The following is a 19,619-nucleotide window of genomic DNA, read 5'->3' as shown; positions in this document are numbered from 1 at the left end:
ACAGCTGTGTGGGTGACCACCGAAGGCGGCAGGGGATTGTTGACAGCCACCGCGGCGGGTCCGCTCCCTTGCGATGTTCCTGCGCCGGTTGCCGGCGTTGTGGACATGTTGGGGCTTGGGCCAGCCTATGTAGCACTTGTGCTGGAGTGCAGCCCTGATGGGGTATGTGTTTTCCCCGTGCCTTGCCTTCAGTAGCTGTGAGGTAGAGTAATGCGCACCTAGGCCTAGATTTAGAGGTGCCAATGCTTGTTTGCTTGGACCTAGGCTTCTTAGCCTCGTGCTGACGAGCTCCTCCCACCAGGGAGTCTACACGCTGCAGCTAGCAGCCACGAGCGGCACAGACGGGCGAATTTCCTGCAGGCAGCGCGAAGGGCAGCCTGCCGAGGCCCCCTCACCGGAATCAGAGCGTCGTCGAGCGCCGGGGAGTGCGCATGTTCTGCCACTCACCCGGCCAAACAGGAGACGTCACCAGCGGCTCCAGGCGGACGCTCCAGCATGCGGGTGGGCTCCGCCGACAGCAGGCTTCAGTCGGAGGCAGGCCGCCTCCTTCACCACGCGGATGTGCACCGCAGGCAGCGGCAGAGGTGAACGCGAGGAGGGAGCGCGACCAGCGTGGGTGGGCTCCGCTTGCTCCCCTCGCTCCTACAGCAGCGTCGCACGCACAGGCTCGACCGGCCTCATCGCCAGTGTAGAGGTGCAGGCCCAGGGTCGCAGTTACGATCAGGTAGGAGTAAAGGACACAACACTGTTATAGGTTACTGGGCTACACCATAGAGACCACGTGCGGTCTCGCCCACCTTTATTTATCCACTCGGGGCGAGCCCGCCCCCAGGGGTGTGTGGATGCGTGTGTTAGCACAACATTGTAGTGGAGAGCCCGAGTGGCTCTCTACAGATGTCCCTCGAGGTGCCAGGCGTCGCTCCTCCAGTCTCCTCTCTGTGCTCGAACTGATGGATTCCTCTCTCTGCTCGAGTACCTTGGGAAGACCTATGAGAACCTGCAAGATGGCGCGAGGAACAAGGACTGCCCGCGCGCTCTACAGGCTGAAGTCCTTCGAAAGGTGGCCATCCGCGGCCCAGGCATTCCGTGCAGACCTGGCCAACACTGGCTTCCTTTACGTGGGGCACGAGGACGGACTCAGTGCTTCTCCTTTGGGGGCATTCTGAACTGCAGAATCTTTCAAGGAAGAGCCATGTAGGAGAAACAAAGTACATCCCGTACTGCCACTTTGTCATGGGCAGGGAAGTGGGCAGCATACCCAAGCAGTGGGTGGAAGTCCAGATCGGATGGGTGGACCTCAGAGTATGGGCCCTGAGGCCTCCTGATTAAACAAGGCAGCGCGCCCAGACATGGCACACGAATGGAAGCGGGAGTGCTCTCGGCAACTGGCAAAAGGACAAGGTGCTGCCCAGTGAACTCGCCCGGGCTGGCTTTTATTATATTGACGAGTGCAGATACTGCGGAGACCGTGGCTTAAGCATGGTGTTGTGCCACTTTTTTTAATGCTAGATTTGAATTAATGTGCCCTTTTACTTCAAGGTGGCTATACAACTGTTTGTGCTGCTGTTTCATTGCATTAAACATGGGGAAGAGGCTATAGGCAGCCACCCACCTATGACCTACAGTCACCACCTGGCCTACACCTATCTAGGCTCCCTGCTCCTAAAGAACCCTGTGAAACAACTGGATTTATACATTTACCAATACTTGAAGTGCAAACCTAGTCCGGCTTGGTTAAGGTTAGATTCAACTTGTCAAGACGCTCACTTTGAATCATGTAATCCCTGCTGCTCTGGCCTAATGCATCCAACACTTGGTGACAAAGTGAATTGCAGTAAAATAAAATCTGTGTACAAAAGATCAAAACCCTACATACTAACAAAAGACTATATTCTACATGCAAATATAGAGTTTGAAATTACGTACCCCTGCGAAGTAGCAGGATGACAACTTTGGTAATACTCGGCAAGGCCCCAGAATGACTAAAGTTTAATTTTGGGCACTGGCATCCAGACACTGCTTCTACCAACTTGAACCTTGTTTTAAACATTCTCTTATGATGTGCCCTAAATCCATAGACCCCATGCTGAGTTGGCATTTGTCTGCTTTAGTTGTCGAGCCACAATTGCTGATCCCCTTTAAAGCCTCACTATTACTGCATCATGTCCCTAAACGCTGCCACATTGGACTGTTTTTCCGGAACATAATGAATTATTTTCGGCAAGACTTAATCTGTCTAAAACGTGGTCGCTGATCAGGGTAAAATGAACAGCGCTCAAAGAACTCATAACCCCTTAAGAAGTGTTGTGAACAAACCAAAGTGTTTGTGCTTTCCTCAAGCATCCCCTATTGTGGGCAGATGTCGAATTCATGCTAAAGGCGCTTGATCAGCATAGCCAATGTTACTGAAATCAAGACGGTCTGTACAACTAAATATACTGCTGAGGTTGTGTAGATCTGCTCACATTAACATGCCTTGGCTCTGTGTTATGGGCACAAACATGCTCCAATTTTTTATACTTTTGGAATTATTTCAACTGATCATTCATATCAATCAATCAATCAGTAGTTTGTAGAGCGCAGCTACTCACCCGAAGGGGTCTCAAGGCGCTGAGGGAGGGAGGAGGGGGACGTGCAGCTCCTGGATGTTCACGGTGATTCGTCAAAGAGCCAGGTCTTGAGGTCTTTCAGGAACTTGGAGAGTGTTGGTGTCTGTCGGAGGTGGAGAGGGAGGGTGTTCCATGCCTTGGCCGCGAGGAAGGAGACGGAGCGACCTCCTGTTCTGATCTTCTTGATGCGTGGTACCATCGCAATAGAGAGCTGGGCTGAGTGGAGCGATCTTTGGGATGCATGGAACAAGAGGAGGTGGTTCCTGTAGGTGGGTCCAGTGTTGTGGAGGGCTTTGAGGCCGTGGGTGAGAAGTTTGAAGGTGATTCTCTTCTCGAAGGGGAGCTAGTGTAGTGTCTGCAGATGATGGGTGATGTGGCAGTGGCGCAGTAGGTTGAGGACTAGTCTGGCGGAGGCATTCTGGAGTTTGCTGGTGAGGTTCTTGTTGATCCCAGCATAGAGTGCGTTGCCGTAGTCCAGTCTGCTGCTGATGACGGCGTGGGTGACGGATTTCCTAGGTTCAAGGGGAATCCAGTTGAAGGTCTTTCATAGGAGACGGAGGGTGTGGAAACAGGAGGAAGTGACAGTGTTTGGCAGTCCATTTTGAGTTTGGAGTCCAGGATGATTCTGAGGTGGCATGCGTAGTCAGTGGGGAATGGAGGGTTACAGAGAGCAGGGGGCCACCAAGTGTCATTCCAGGCGTTGGGGTGTGGGCCCATGATCAGTACTTCGGTTTTGTCTGCGATTAGTTGTACGCAGCTGTTTTTCATCCACCCGGTGACTGCTTCAATTCTTTCTTGGAAGTTATGTTTGGAGATGTTGGGTTCGTTGGATAGAGAGAGGATGAGTCGGGTGTTGTCTGCGTACGATACGATGTCGAGTCCATGTGATCTGACAATGGATGCGAGCGGGGCGATGTAGATGTTGAACAGGGTGGGGCTGATGGAGGATCCTTGGGGGACTCCGCAGGAAGGGAGGGAGTCTGACTCGCTGCTTTCTGCCAGAGAGGAATGAGTGGTTCCATTCGAGGGCTTTGTTCCGGATTTCTGCGTTGTGGAGTCTGCGGGCTAGGGTGCAGTGTGAGACTGTGTCGAAGTCTGCGTAGAGGTCCAAGAGGATGAGGCCCACAGTCTCTCCGCTGTCGAGGAGGGGGGGATGTCATCTATCACGGTGAGGAGGGCATTTTCAGTGCTGTGGTTCTTCCTTGAGCCTGATTGTGAGGAGTTGAGGATGTTGTTTATTTCTATGAAGGAGGCAAGTTGACTGTTGACAGCTTTTTCAATGACTTTCGCTGGGTACAGGTGTAGAGAGATAGGTCTGAAGTTCTTGATGTCAGTGGGGTCCCCCGAGGGTTTTTTCAGAAGAGGGTTGATCTCGGCATTTTTCCAGTCGTCGGGAAAGGAAGCTGTCTTGAAGGAGTGGTTGATGATAGGACGAAGCTCCGGGGCAATGATGTCAGTGGTTCTGTGGTAGATGTGGTGTGGGCAGGGGTCTGTGGGGGCCCGCCCCAGAGTGGTTTGCCTTCATAGTCTTCAGGGTGTCTTGTTGGTGAGGGCGGTTCAGCTGTCAAGTGTTGGCTGCGTGATGTATGGAACGGTGGGTGTAGGTTCCATGAGTAGGTTGTCGTCATCGAAGTTTTCAAAGATGGTCTTGGTTTTGTGATTGAAGAAGGCACTGAGTCTGTCGCTTAAGACTGAACATTTGCTGTCCCTTGTACTAGTATTAATTTCAAGAACTACTTTGACTACAGTTATTACATGTGAAGCATTTGGCTTCACCTTTCGTTGCACACTTTTTGATACATTTTAGCAGAATCTTGTTTTAAAAAAAAACTTTGCTCCATGACCAGACAGCTCATATTTTCTTTTACACACACTGCCATACATACTGTTCAGTCAACACCTGCAGACTATGGTTATTTGCTATTATTTCTTATCACTTAGGGCTACTGGTGCAACAAAGCAATTGATCCCTAATAAAGTAAATTCATTTCACACTTGATTTTGGTGAATTGATAAATTATTCAAATGGGCCACAATTTACAGTTTGTACTTGTTTGCCTTGTACCCTGGGAAAGAATTTCTCTAGAATACCACATATTCTCAGTCCAAAGCACATTTGAAGCATTCAAATTGCTATCTTAGACATCCTGGGGTTCTCACATTCTCCCCCCCCCCCCACGGCTCATACAGGGTGCTTTGAAGCTCCACCCGTCAACCCCTTTAAATCGCGTAGTAGATCACTTTCCTTAGATGCAATACTTCTTCCTAAGGGTTATCTAGTTTACTATTTCCACTAAGCAACAGTGATCTACCCGCTTCCGATGGAAAACCCTGGGAGCTGGGTACTGCGACATGCTGGCTGCTGCTATCTTAAATACTATTTGATTAAACATATGAGAGTTGTCTAAACTAATCCTTCATCGCTGCACACCTTTGGACCAATGTGCAATCCTTCTTTAAAGTACTTTCCATAGGTGCATTTCATTAAATGTGTACAACTTTTTTGATGCAAGTCATTTGGTGAGAATAAAGTTCCTATGAAAATCTTACTTCATATGCAATGGTGATCAATTCCAGCTGTACGGGCTACAGCTGCTGTATTGTAGGGGCCCATAATTAGTCCTATGTACATTTGTTTCTGTTTTGCTGATTTAGTTAAAAGTATCTACTTTAAAATATAGAGACTACTTCTATTTTTGACAAATATCAAAGGGTTTCTGGTCCTTTGTCAGCCAATACTCCAAATTCTCTAAAGAACTTAGAGTGGGGGTATTCTGCTTTAAGACACTACCAGTAATTAAAACATTGGTGTTTGGGGTTTTGTCGGCTGTGACCATGGAGTTGTTTATGGCTAAGCAGTTCCCTCTTTCACCAGCTTTGTCTTCTGCAGGTTATGATAACCGCGTAAGGGGTTACTACTGCAGTACTGGGATTAGTAACTGGAAGAGGCACGTGACCCATGGAAGAGACATGCCCAACATTTCCCCAGGTAAGTGAGGACAGTTCTGAGAGTTGAATGCCTGATCTTCAGCTCCTGATACTTCACATCTAGTGAAAAGAACAGAAATATACTGACAAACTGAACTCCTGCCTGTGGTGAAGGTGCAGCTTGGCTCCTCTGAGTGGCGCAGAAGAGGGCAGCAGGGTCCGAGATACTTGAAATGGAGGTACAATGGGTACCTTAAGTACCTACTTCCCATGGGAAGCACTTGTAGACTTGGATTGTTAGTAATGTACCGCTGATGCGATGTGCTGGTGCACTACCTATCAAACGAAAGTCTGGTAATCTGAGCGTAACCATATTGGGTCCTTTAAAGCATCCCCAGTGGATCCCTGCTTGGGGATCGCCACAGGAGGACGATCCCAAGCAGGGATCCACCCACTAGACACCAGGGAGGGGGGAGCAGCCCCTTGGGCAAGGGCCTTTGCTCCCCCCAATTAATTTTGGCATAAATTAGTCTTTTTGCCCCCCTGGGGGGCAGATGGGGCAGTAGCCGGGGGGGGCAAAAAGCCCACTAGACACCACAGAATTTGTTTGAAATAAAAATAAGTGTGGGGGCTGCCCAAAACGAGCATGCCCATGCCCCTACCCCACCTGCCACCATTACACCTTTCTGCCCCCCTGGGGGGCAGATGGGGCATTGGACCCTAATATGCCCCCTCAGGGGGGGGCTAAAAACCCACTAGACACCAGGGATTTTTTTAGAAATTAAAAATAAGGGTGGGGGCTACCCAAAACGGGCATGCCCATGCCCCCACCCCCGCAATTATTGCAGTGTTTCTGCCCCCCCAGTGGGCAGATGGGACAGTAGCCCGCAATCTGCCCCTCCAGTTGGGCAAAAAGCCCACTAGACACCACAGAATTTTTAAAAATAAAAATAAGGGTGGGGTCTGCCCAAAACAGGCATGCCCATGCCCACACCCCTCCCGCAATCAAAATAGTCTTTCTGCCCCCCCTGGGGGCAGATGGGGCAGTAGCCCCCAATCTGCCCCCCCGGGGGGGGGGGGTGCAGAAAACCCACTAAATGCCAGGGATTTTATTTTGCACAATTTTCTTTAGGGTGGGGGCTGCCCAAAATGGGCACCCCAATGCCCCCACCCCCCACCACCATTACAGCCTTTCTGCCCCCCAGAAAGCCCACTATCCACCAGGGATTTTTTTTGCGCAATTGGTTTTTAGGGTGTGGGCTGCCCGAAATGGGCACGTCAATGCCCCCCCCCCAAAATGACAGTCTTTCTGCCCCCCGGGAGGTAGATGGGAGCTGCACCCCCAATCTGGCCCCCCCGGGAGGCGCAGAAAGCCCACTAGAAACCATGGATTTTTTTGTTTTATTAGTTTAGTGGTAGGGGCTGCCCAAAATTGGCATGACAATACCCCCACCCCACCCCCAGAGAAATTCCAGTGTTTCTGCCCTCCGGGAGGGCAGACTGTGGCAGTGGCCCCTGATGTGCCCCCTGGGGGGGCAGAAAGCCAACTAGGCGCCAGCGAGTACGCAGGCTTTTTTATGCATGGGGGTGGGGGCTGCCCAAAGTGGTCATACAAATACCCCCACCCCCACAAAAAATAGCCACAGTCTTTCTGCCCCCTTTGGGGGCATATCGGGATGAACCCCCCTCCCCCGATTCCCCCCAGGGTGGCAGAAAGCCCACTAGGCTCAGACTTTATTTTAGTAATGTGCCTACCTGTAGATTTTGAACCCTAGCTCTGCCGGCACCTAGGGAAACCTAGCAAACCTATACATTTTTGAAAACTAGACACCTAGGGGAATCCAGGAAAGGGTGACTTGACTGGCTCTCTCCAGGTTCTGTTACCCAGAATCCCTTGCAAACCTAAAAATGTGTCCAAAAACACATTTTCCTCACATTTCTGTGGTGGAAAGTTCTGGAATCTGCATGGGTCCACAAAATACCACCCACTCCGCGTTCCCCAAAGTCTTCCGAGAAAAATGGTACATGACTTGCATGGGGAGGCCTAGTGCCCGCGACAGGCAAGAGCCTCAAACCTATTGAGGAGACATCAAAATTACCTATCCCAAAACAACCTGGTTTTGCAAGGGGGTCCCGTGACTTTTTGGCCCCGGGCTTGGCGGCCATTTAGGGAAACCTACCAAATCCATAAATATTTGAAAACTAGACACCCGGGGGAGTCTAGGGAGGTACGGCTTGCGTGGATCCCCCAACGTTTCCTTACCCAGAATCCCCTGCAAACCTCAGATTTAGCTGAAAAAATCACTTTTTCCACACATTTTTGTGTGGGAAAGTTGTGGCATCACTGGGCTGACACAAATTTCCTACCACCCAGCATTTTCCTGGGTCTCCCGATAAAAATGGTGCCTCACTCGTGTGGGAGGCCCAAGTACCCGTGACAGGCAAGGGCCCAAAACATAGTGAGGCGACATCAAAATTGTCTATCACAAAACAACCTGGTTTTACAAGGGGAGTCACCTGTGTTTTTGGCCCCGTGGTCTGCGGCCAGCTTGGGAAACCTACCAGCCCCACACATTTATGAAGACTAGACACCCGGGGGATTTCAGGGAGGTATGGCCTGCGTGGATCCCCCAACGTTTCCATATCTACTGTTTCTAAACTCTATAATTTGTTCCCATTTCAGAAATACATACCGATTTTTCCATGTATACATTTTCTCACAATAAATGATATATACCCGGTACATAATAAAAAGCCATTGCAAATTGCTGCTCACTTTTTGACTCTGGGTTCGTCGGGTTCTTGGTGAACCTATAAGTCCTATATATCCCCACAACCAGGAAGGTCTAGCAGATGTAACGGTATATTGCTTTCAAAGAGCTGTCATAATTAGAAGAAGTTACAAGTGAAAACGTTGACACAAAGGTTCTTTTTTTCAACTAATTTTCAATTTTTCCTATATTTAACTGTTAGTTTCTATAAAGAAACCTTGATGGATCTACACAAATGACCCCTTTCTGAATTCAAAATGTTGTCTACTTTTCTAAAATGTATAGCTTTCCAGGATCCATTATTGCTTTCATACCCATTTCTCCCATTAACTGGAAGGAGGTAGAAAGCACAAAAAACAGGAAAAATAGGCTATGTCCCAGAAAAATGCCAAAACTGTGTGAAAAATGTTGGTTTTCTGACTAAAGTCTGTCATTCCCTAAAAGCTGGGAAAATGGTGATTTCAGCACCACAAACCCTTTTTTGATACCATTTGCAGGGAAAAACCCAGACGCTTTCATTTGCAGCCCTTTTTTCCCATTTTTCCCAAAGAACCCAAAATGTAGCTGTATTTTGGCTAATTTCTGGGACCCCTCCAGGGGAATCCACAAACCCTGGGTACCTTTACAATCCCCATGATGTTGGAAGAAAAGCATGCAAATTTGGCGTGGATACCTTACCTTATGTGGTCAAAAAGTTACAGGGGCCTAAGCACGCACTACCCCAAATAGCCAAAAAAAGGCTTAGCACAGGGGGGGAAAAGGCCTAGCAGCGAAGGGGTTAACTGTCCTCACGTTTTGATTTCTCATCTGTAGTTATAATTCCATTCGCTTCATCGTCCCGTTTCTCATCCTACTTGGCATGACCAGTGCCACCTCACACCCCATCGTTGGCCTTTTTTTAAAACTGCTTCTAGACTTATTAGCAGTTCTGCAGATACTTGCACTGCAACATCTATATTGGACTCACTACCTCTGTGGGTATCGAAGTGCTTGTTTACATGGGCAGCATGCTACGCCCTGTAGGCCAAGGTCTGTGGCTGCATGGGTGGGGCCATTTTCATGTCCTAGGAAGGGAACATGGTGGCATCACACAAGCAAATGACCATGCCACTGCCCCGGGTAAGCAAACAAAATTTTGCCACAATGGAAGTGCACAGCATTCGTTCACTCTTACTGTCTGGATTTGCCCCCTTTCTCGGTTGGGGATGAATATTTTGTTTATGTTTGCAGATTCAAGAGTGGCTTATGGTTTATGCTTGGATTAAATCTTCTATTAAATCCTATCTTGTAATTTAACAGGACAAATTGGCTCAGATTGCCTAATTTGTGAATAGGTTAGATGACTCAAACTGTTTGTTGTTGTTTTTTTCCCTTTAGTTTGTTGGTCAAAGGATTAAATGCAATTTTTCCATTATAACAGGATTTTATGTGAAAATGCTGGTGATGGTTCAGGTGGTCTCCCTATTCATGACCCTTATTTCCCACAATCCCATTCCAGATACTGAGCATATTTACTATTTTTCTACTTTTATAAATGAAAATGTCTTACACAAGTTGAGATGGAAGTCATGGAGTCTGGTCTCAGCAAGTCCCCTACTTGGACCCCTAGAAGGTCCTATTGTGCATTATATGCAGTTTTCAATATGCCTGTAACTGTCTAACTTATCTCTGGTTAATTGGTCTGCAGCTTAGAAGGGGTTGGCTTGAGGAGCAGCCAGGTGACATTGGCTGGTCAGCTGTGGACTGGAAAGGGGGCTGATAGGGTAGTTTTTACACCAATAAAGAAATGCCAAAGTGAAGATGAGCAGGACTAAATTCAGAAATGGCTGAGGGTATGATTCCTGGAGATCTGTGGGATGGTTTGGAAATGCTGCAGGCGAAGAGAATCTGAACTTAACGGGATCGGCTGGATTTCACACGGGTCAAAACATTCTAGGCTACAAGGGTGATAGACTATCTGATCTTCTAGACACCAGTCATTGATTCTTGTAGAACCTCAAGCTTCCATGAAAATTATCTTGGTGTTCATTGTAACTCTGCTCCCACCAAAACACTAGTTGACCATTATTCCCCTTTCAAACCTTAAGTGGTGAATTGCTACACTGATCAACCACTAGTTGTCCATGCTATTGGGAACATATCCCATCAATGGTGCAGCTTCACTATATGTGGATCCTTTTCTCAACCTGTTTCTGTCCGCACCCCAGGTGTGTGTTACTGAAGTAACAAAAGGAACCTGATTTCATCCGTGCTGTCTTGGACCAGTACTGTGAAGATCCACAGTCTCCAGTAAGTTGCATACTGTGTGCGACACAACAATAAGCCTGCTCCTGCAAAGAGCATCCTGGTGAGTAGCACTGCAAATGAAGGGTAAAAGATCTGCTGCTAAATGAGAAGGTGCATAGTTCGGATACTGCTGTAGCGGTTCCATTTAACTGGTACACTAAATCAGTCTGCTGTGCATCTAATCACAGCTTGTGGGTAGGTGAAGTGGTATAGCTTATTCTTCTGCCAGTTGTTGCAAGTAACTATCGCTGTTTGGGGCATTGGTGTACACTATGAGCCAGTCTGAACGTGTAGGAAGTAAAATGATTAGAGTTGGAACGGGTTCTGAATTCACGTTGAGCCAATCATATATTTTTCAGAAGGCTGCTCAGCAGAGCACAGGAATGAGCACCGCACCATGCCAAGGTGAGTTGAGGATTAAAGGGCAGTGGTGGTGTAAAGCTTGATGGTTATGCTGCTTACTGCTTAAGGAGTCCATCATGAGCTCCTTCTGCCATCAGAACTAACAGTGTATATTTCTAACTAGTTCTATCTTTTATTAACTTTCTGTGGTTGTTAGAGGCTGTGTATTTGATGGTTCTGAGGCCTTTTCCTCATTGTTTTTCACAAGCATGTGGGTTACGCAATTGCATAGTGCACCCTGAATTGCTGATATTTACACCATGGACAATAGCAGTGTGTTGAACTACGATGCCACTGGTTATAGGTAGGTGCATAATTAATACAGTGAGAGTCGGTATGCCAGTAGAAATACTAACATGAGTCTTTAGCTAGGAAGCTGGTCGATTGTCTTGCACCGTCTGGCTCCTTTTATGAAGGAAGCAAACTTGTGGCAGCTGGCGACCTTTAAAAATGGGAGTTGTAATCCTTTGTTCATATTCCAATGAGCTTCTTGAAGGGTGCCTTCATGCTTTCTTGCACTATGGGCCTCATTTACAAAGATTTGGTGTAGGGCAGCGCTGCAAGTCTTTAGTATTGAAGGAAGGAATTCACCATGTCTACAAGATACAGTGCATTCCTGTTCTTTCAGCCAGCGCACAATTTGGTGCCTAGCACAAACACAGGCACCCATGTTCTGCATTGTTGGCAGGATTGTTTTTGTACAGGAAGGGACACATTGCTGCACAAAAACAATCCATGAAGGCATTGTCCTCGTTCTGTGTAATGCATTCTACAGCACAGGGAAATAAGAAAAAACTAGAAGAAAAACATTTATCCTCATTAAGCCTGCTCTGGGGAAGTGTAAGGTTTTGGTGCTGCCCCAGGTTTAAGTGACTTTTTTAATCTGGGTCAGCATCAAAATCCATGGGTGTTGTGTGGGAACACCCACTGCAATGCCCATGGAACACCTCCTTGACACAGTAAAGCATGCAGCGCTCTGACCCACTCTGTCTTACTCAGTCCCACGCATTCTCTAATGCTGAATTACTCTGTGTTACTGTGCCTCATGCACAGTAAATCTCAGTTGCTTTCTATCAGTCTCCCTCAGTGACATTGATTCTCACACATACTCTTCTTACTGTCACTCATTCTCACTCACTAAATCCTTCACTGACTCTCTCAATTTAACTCACACCTAGTCACACTGACATGCTCAGTGCCGGAATAGCGCAGGCCCCTTCATGCACCTGTGTCAGCAATCCATGTCAGTTGCTGCCTCTGTTTGTTGCTGGACCCAAAGCGGGTCTGTATTTTATTTTGATTGTGCCAGGAGTGAAATAATAATCTCTCTCCATACAATAAAAATGGACCACAAAACAAGGAGAGTGTAGTGTAGCTGTGGAACCTATAAAGGAGAGGCACCACTGGTCCAGGGACACCATCCATCAAACCAATCCTTTACTTATCCAACCCTTCATCCATTCTTCCTTTCGCTCAATCTATCCATCCTTTCACTCCTTGATCATCCCCTCTGGCTCATCCATCGTTCCATCCTCTCATACATACCTCTATTTACCCTTTCACTCACCATCTATTCACTCTTCCATCCGGACACCAATCTACCCTGCCTTTCACTCATCCATTGTTTTACTCATCCATTTTTACATCCACCCTTTCACTCATCCATATTTTGCATTCATCCAGTCATCCACTCATTCATTTTTTCACCCTTTCCCTCTTCACCCTAGTTCATTATGAGTCTGTCTGCCAAGCTGCAGACAGACCAGGCCCATCAAGAACCCCACCCCCTCTGTAACTGCTAAAGCAGGAAGGTTGGGGAGGCAGGGTGATGCTCCTGATGCAGTGGCTTAACTGCACCTTTAACTCTTAGTCCGCTAGCTTAATTGCTGTTCACAAATGGTTCCTTTCTTTTCTTGGGCCTCTACAGTCGAGATTGGAGCACTGTGGGCTCAACCCCTAATGTTTTCAAGGTGAAACCAAATACACTGCTAGCCATGCGTTGATGCCAGAAGAGCAGCCCCCCTGCACCCCTCCTACAGCCTGCCCCTCTGTTATATTCAACATTGTTGCCACACACTCCCTCCTTGTCCTCAATGGCCTGTCCCAGCCCTGGCCAATTGAAGTGCATGGAGTTTTGCAACCCCTACCAGGACCACTATTCATGTGCCCCAAAAGCAGCTAGACCCATGGCATTCTAATCCAGCACTCCCTCATGTAATGTCACTACTGTAGCTTGTGCCTGCAGATTGACTAAAACCTCACATGCCTGGTGCTTGTTTAATAGGACATCTTCAAAGGTCATTTGAGTTCACCCAGAAGATTCAGGACACTGCCTCAAAGCAATCTTTTCTTTTTAACTGCTGTTTCATTTTCCCTGTTCTTGCCTCTTCCCAGGGTGGCAGGGCAATGCCCCTTTTGTCCATGAACACCAGTCTCCCCTGAAGCAAACTCATCTGGTAATTCAAATTTCTTGAAGCATCCTAGGCTTTGCATGGACTACTGACTCTTTATTTTTCCTGAACCCTGAGCACTCAAGCCATAGTAACTAACAGCTATTTATCTCAGCAAATTTCAGTGAGTACCATAGGTTTCTCCCACATTGTGCCAGTTTATCTTAAGTAGTTCTCATTCATTGACCAACCTCTTCTTCCCCCTCCAAGACACAGGCTCCTATTTGCTTTGTATTAGCCATCTGATCTCCTCTGAATCACAGATGGTGACCGCAAAGGCATTGCTTGGAGTGCTTTAAGAAAAGGCCAGGCTATGTAAATTCCATTAATTGACGTCCATGGCTGGTGCGCAGAGTCCAGAGCGGTAGTACAAAGTCCACATGCAGGTGTCAAAGCTAGCACTATAGGTACAGGGCAAAAAGGGATTTTTTTAAAAGAATTCTTTTTTTTAGATCAATCCAAACTAACCATTGTGGGGTGGTATGCCCATCTGACTCTATGTACCCCAATGCAGAAATTTCTGCAGTCGAGGCAACCACGCATATGGTGGTCTGATAGGTAGAAAAGTGCTTAGAAGTTCTGCTGGTGGAGGAAACAGTGGTGGGTGGACTCAAATCTAGTGGATTTTAACTTTCTCACTGACTACCCTAAATGGAATGGATCATTAGCCCCTGTGACAACACCACAGTTTATCGAAATAGGCTCCGCCATGGCAGGGGCTCTAGTATTGCTTGCCCATTAAGGCTTTAAGTTGAGAATAGGGGACCACACCAGTTTTAATTGAGCAAGATAGTGGTACTAATGTCCCTCTTCTGGCTAATCCAAAAGACAGCTGGATCTTTAGAGACTGGCTGTTATGAAAGCACCGTATTTGTGTTAGTGGTTGGGAAGAAGGCAAAATAACTATTCTTTCAATCTTGTGACCTGCCGATGTTTTTCCTCCAGGCAATCTATCACTATTTAGATCTTCCAGTAAGATTTCACTACAGGCATCTATGCCTCCTTGCAGTAATCTTGATGAAAATATTAAAATAGCAAATGTAAATGAGCCACCTTTTTGTCTGGATTCTTTCTAGGGCTCGGCTCTTCACCTGCCCAGCCTACTGCTTGTGCTGCTTCATCTCAATCTCTTATCACTCGATCGTGGTTGGATGATCATCTGACCTCCCTACTGAAGCAGACTGTCATTACGGGGCACTTTGAGCAGACCACACAACAGATGCTCCAAAATGCATTAATGGAGGATGTGAAACCCTGGGATTCCTTCCTGTCTCTTATCTTCTTACCCAGTGACCGAGCGATCCTGGACTTTGATATGGACTATGTGCCCTATGAAGGTAAAATTGTCCTCCCCTGAATCTCCTGCATTGGATCACATCTTGCTTTCCACATTCAAAAGTTTGCATGGGTTCAAAGGAGTGTTACTTTCTCAATACATATACTTTGCGTCATAATCTGCCTTGGTGTAACTGTCTTAAACAGTCTGTATTTATAGGTTGTTGATTACAACTAGTGCAGTTGCACTGGCAAGCTATAGCTACAGTTCCTTAATTGAGGGTCACCTTTAAATGCCCCTTTGGCAAAACACATTCAAGAGCAAATGTATATTGTCTGTGCTCTTGCACATCTTCAGTTCTTTCCCCTAGTTCCTTTGATCGTGGATAAATATTCGGTATCTGAAGTTATGCATCCTATATGCTCGACTGGTGGGGTAGGTGTGCCTGGAAAGAGTTTCAGTCCCAGGTATGGTCAGTCTTAAATGATGTCTGACAATAGGCTTCACAATAAAAAAAATAATCCTCCCTGTAAGAAGTGTGGGTTCTTAAAGGAATCAAACATGTCCCATGTACTCAGCACACCACACTAGAGCATGTTGCTTTTTCTGTTTATGCTTCTTTGCTTAGAATAGGGTATTAAGACTAAAAGATCAGTTGTTTCTTGACCTCCAGGATGGGGAAGCACCGATTTACTTTACTTGATTCTGATTGCGGTTACTCTTTTAGCTAAGCCAGTGTCTGAGCATGCTGGTGAAGTATTTGTGACGGGTCTGTTGGGCGTAGTACATGGAGAGGGAATGTGTGGTAACAGGACAGTGATTTTGAGGCTGTTTTCCAGACCTCCTCTTGTTTGTCCTTTCACCAGAGCCGATCTATCGAAACCTCAGCACAGGAGGAGCTTTTGCCAAATTGGACACTGCAGGTAAAGTATTTGAGGGGTCTGTTTGTGAGGGGTTAGTTGGACGAAGTGTATGGAAGGAGGATGTGTGGTAATTTAAGGCTGTATTTAAAACCAGTCAGTTTCAAGACCTCCTTCTGTTTGTCATTTCACCAGAACTGTTCTCCCGCAACCCCAGTGCAGGAGGGGCTTCTTCCTCATCAGAAGCTGCAGGTAAAAAAATTGTGAAGGGGAGGTTGTGGTAACAAGATAATGGGGTTGAGGCCGCATTTATTTGTCATGCAAGTCAGGATGGGCTTAACAGCCTAAGCTGCTGGCTTTGGAACTGGGTACACCAGGTTCGAGTCTCTGTGTCGGCTCAACATCCTGTAATTCTGGGCAAATCACTTAATCTCCCCATGCCTACCAAAAATGAATGTGTCCTTGTGTAATGTAACTGGCTAATGTAAAGCGCTCCAATAACTTCAAGTTGAGTTCGAGTTATATAAAACTTGAATTTAATCCTACCCACACTTCCGCTCCTGATCTGAACCCTTTCCTGTCTCAAAGCTTTGTGTACCAGACACCCCAACTTGTGGGTTTTTACTTAATACCAATGGCAGTAGAGTAGAGGCTTCCATTATTGCATCTCTTAAGGTGGAATGCACAAATAAGTAAATTGTCTCAAAACTGTGACGGTAAGCTCAGTATAAATCTTTAAGGAAGTGAGTCCAAGTGGACACTGTTTTTCAGCTATGAGATGTCAGACAGAGTTGGAGCGCAATATTTGAATACACTTATGGGTAGGTTGCAGAATTCAATATATTTCATAATTGTGCAGAGTGGCTCCAATGATTATATTTTCTTTAAATTGTCAATCTCGGTCCCAGGTTCGATCACAGGCTTTAAGAGAAGTGGGTTTGGTCATGGGATCAGGTGTAGGGTGTGATCCTTGATAGCCTTACATAGTTTACTGAAAGCCTCGAAGTTTGGTTCAGGAGCACCCGACTGCAGAAGAGCCCATAGTCTTCACTCTTAATTGCTGGAACAAGTACTATTTAAATGAGGGGTAACTGAAATAGACTATGGTCAACTTGGAACTGAACTGGAGGGGTGGGCTAGATGGAAGTAGCATAGTGCACTCATGCTATTGTTCTTTCAACTTGAAAGAGTGATCTTGCCCAGCCATTTTCATACCCCTTGAAGTGCTTCAGAGAAATAGACCTTCTATGCCAGTTGGCATTACTGTATTGTCCAGCTCTGCATCATGAGCATGATGGCAGAGGTCTGCCTATTCATGAGGTTCCTCCCTGCCAACCACTGATTCACCTTTTTCTTATTTTTGACCCTGATTCTGATCAACCAGGTCCCATAAATTGGTTCTTACTTAAAGTAAAGGAATTTATCTTGCAGATTTTATGCACTGGACACACTTTTCTTGTGTGTCACATTATCACGTCCAGAGGTAGTGCGGATATTACAATGGGCTTCATCTGGTGTTAAGTTTTTTGTGATTTGTGTGGTGTTTTGTGGGTTTTCTTGTTTATATAATCTGGATGTTTGAACACCAGTTGAAACAATTATTTGGCGATTGTTTGAGGAAAGGCCACAGGGTTTGGTTTGAATTAAACAGTTTTTGCTGAATATTTTAGGAACAGGGGTAGTTGCATCAACTAAAGGAAGAGTGAGTGTGCAAGATATGAAGGGACAGCGAGGTTTCGATCGTCCTTGTTCCAGGTCTCCATCTTGTAGTGTGTATGGGTGTGCCCCTGAATTAAACCAGTGCACAATCTGCAGAGCCTTACAAATAATGGGGTAACCCAAAAATCATCACCAGACCTGGGTACAATGCGGGAATGAAAGAGTATTGGTCTGTGACTCCTTTAAAGAGAACTAAATTCAAATCTATCTAGTGTGTGTTTGTTAGAGGCGGGAGTCTCTGGTTGGCGCAAGGTTGCCCTTGTGTCAAGCAGGAACCCTCTCCTCCACGTCAGGGCGCAGGATAACCCCTCGCGAATGACCCTTGCTCACCCTCTAGGTGCGTGGCGTGAGCAGCCAAGGCGATTCCTCAGGCGTTGTTGGTTAAGCACTTACAATTGTACACGCAGTAAATACATTAATCCCCCCAGAAACGGACACCAGACTTGGATATATATAAAAATACGATTCTTTATGTAAAAATAAGGTATATATATCTCAACAGACTTATCACAAGACCAATAACGTTTTCGCTAGGCCACCAGGTTATACAGCAGGCAAATGTTCTTGGTTCGTTGTTTCAAATGGATACTTTGTAGTCTCTTTACTTGCAGTTCCAGTACTCACAGAGATCGGTTCCTGCGAACGGGGAAATAAGGCGTTGCGGGCCCCGAGCCCGATACTGGAACTTCTTTTGTGATGAGGAGAGTCGGCACAGGTCGGTGCGACTCTCAGCTTGGGAAGTGTTCTTGGGTCCTCAATCAGCGGGTGTGGGCAGGTAGGCAGGCGCGGCCAGCGACCCTCCGCACGGCGGTGCAGGGGGGTCTCCACAGCGGGGGCGGCGCGGCCTGAGATGTCCGAGGATAGCGAAGCGGGGTCACAGGGCACAGTCAGTGCAGCTGGGTGACCCGGCGGGGATCACAGTCGTCGGACGGCTTCCGGCAGGAGGGGTGATAGCGCATTCAGCGCGCTCCAGTAGCAGGCGGTGACAGGGATGCAGGCGGCCTGGCCCGGGGACAGAGAGCGGCTCGGGACGGAGCGGGGCTCTCACGGGATTGAGGCAGGCGAGCTTCTGAGTGTCACGGCCCTAGGAGGGGCGATGAGGGGCGCAGTCTCTTTTCCAGCGGGATGCACACACGGCTCGAATTGGAGGACGAGCAAGAAGCACAGAGAACCCACTGTTCCTGGGGTTCAGTTCAGGGGGCAAGCTCAGATCAAGCCCTTGGAGAATGTTCAAGCACAAAGTAGCAAAGTCTTTTCAGTAAGTCTCTTCCTCTCCTCTCTCAGCAAGGCAAGCAGCAGGCCAGCTCCTCCGGCGTCTTCTTCTCCTTCTAGTCGGGCAGAGGTCCTTTGTGGTAAACAGGATTCTGATTTCTTAGGAGCCAGGCTCCTACTTTTATACCATGATTCTTTTGTTCTTTAGCGCCAGGGGGCCTAGGCCTGGCTCAGTCCAGTTCTGGAGCACTTTGTTATGGTGACTCTGCTCTTTCCTTTCAGCAGCAGGGCAGAGACATCAGCCGCCCCACAGGGGGTGGCGCCGGCTTTGTGGTGGCAGAGCACAGGTCTATTCAAGAGTCAAGGTGTACTCCTCCCACCCATCCAGGTGTAATCTCTCTACCCACCACCTGGCAGCCAACCTGTCTCTGGGGACTCCCCCACCCTGCTCCTTACTGTTGCCAGGCAGAACACATACACACAGCAGAGGCGGACTGAGATGGTCAGGTCAGTAAATACTAACTTTCTAAAAGTAGTATTTACAAACCCAGGATATTAAAATAAACTTGACTACAAGAAGTATTTTATCATCCTGAGTTCAGGCATACTAAACTTGACACTTCTACCATGCTCTCTGAGTCCACTGGGGTCACAGCGTTGGCGTGATCCCAGCAGCCCATTCTGGCCTATGGAGAGCAGGTAGCCTTCAATAGTGAAAAACGACAAGGGCTGTAATTCACTACTAAGACATGCCACACACATCAGGGCATGTCCTACCTTATGCCTACAATGCACCCTGCCCTCGGGCCTACCAGAGGGGTGGCTAATATGTAGGTAAGGGAAGGTTTAGGGACTGGCAAGTGGGGGCACTTGCGCAGTCAGCGCGACGGTCCCGGACCGCGCACAGGGTCTGCGGTGGCAGATCCTAGACGTACTTTACAAGGCCGCTTCCGTGGGTGGCGCAACCAGCGCTGCAAGCCCACCAGCAGCATTGGCATTCACAAGCCCTGGCACCCCTGGTGCACTTTACTGGGGACTGACAGTGAATCCAATAAACCAATCATGGACATCAATTTCAGGTACACTTTACTTAGGGAGCACTTGCA

General features: G+C 47.5%; 1 pseudogene; it reads left to right on the top strand.

Annotated features, from left to right (window-relative positions):
* Positions 1 to 842: 842 nt before the first annotated feature.
* LOC146812246 (baculoviral IAP repeat-containing protein 7-B-like) lies at positions 843 to 14,609 on the top strand (annotated as a pseudogene).
* Positions 14,610 to 19,619: the final 5,010 nt, after the last annotated feature.

Source organism: Triturus cristatus, chromosome 7 (genome assembly GCF_964204655.1).
Source record: "Triturus cristatus chromosome 7, aTriCri1.1, whole genome shotgun sequence".
NCBI lineage: Eukaryota > Metazoa > Chordata > Amphibia > Caudata > Salamandridae > Triturus > Triturus cristatus.
The sequence above is the reverse complement of the archived record's forward strand: the minus strand, read 5'-3'. Positions and strand labels throughout refer to the sequence as shown.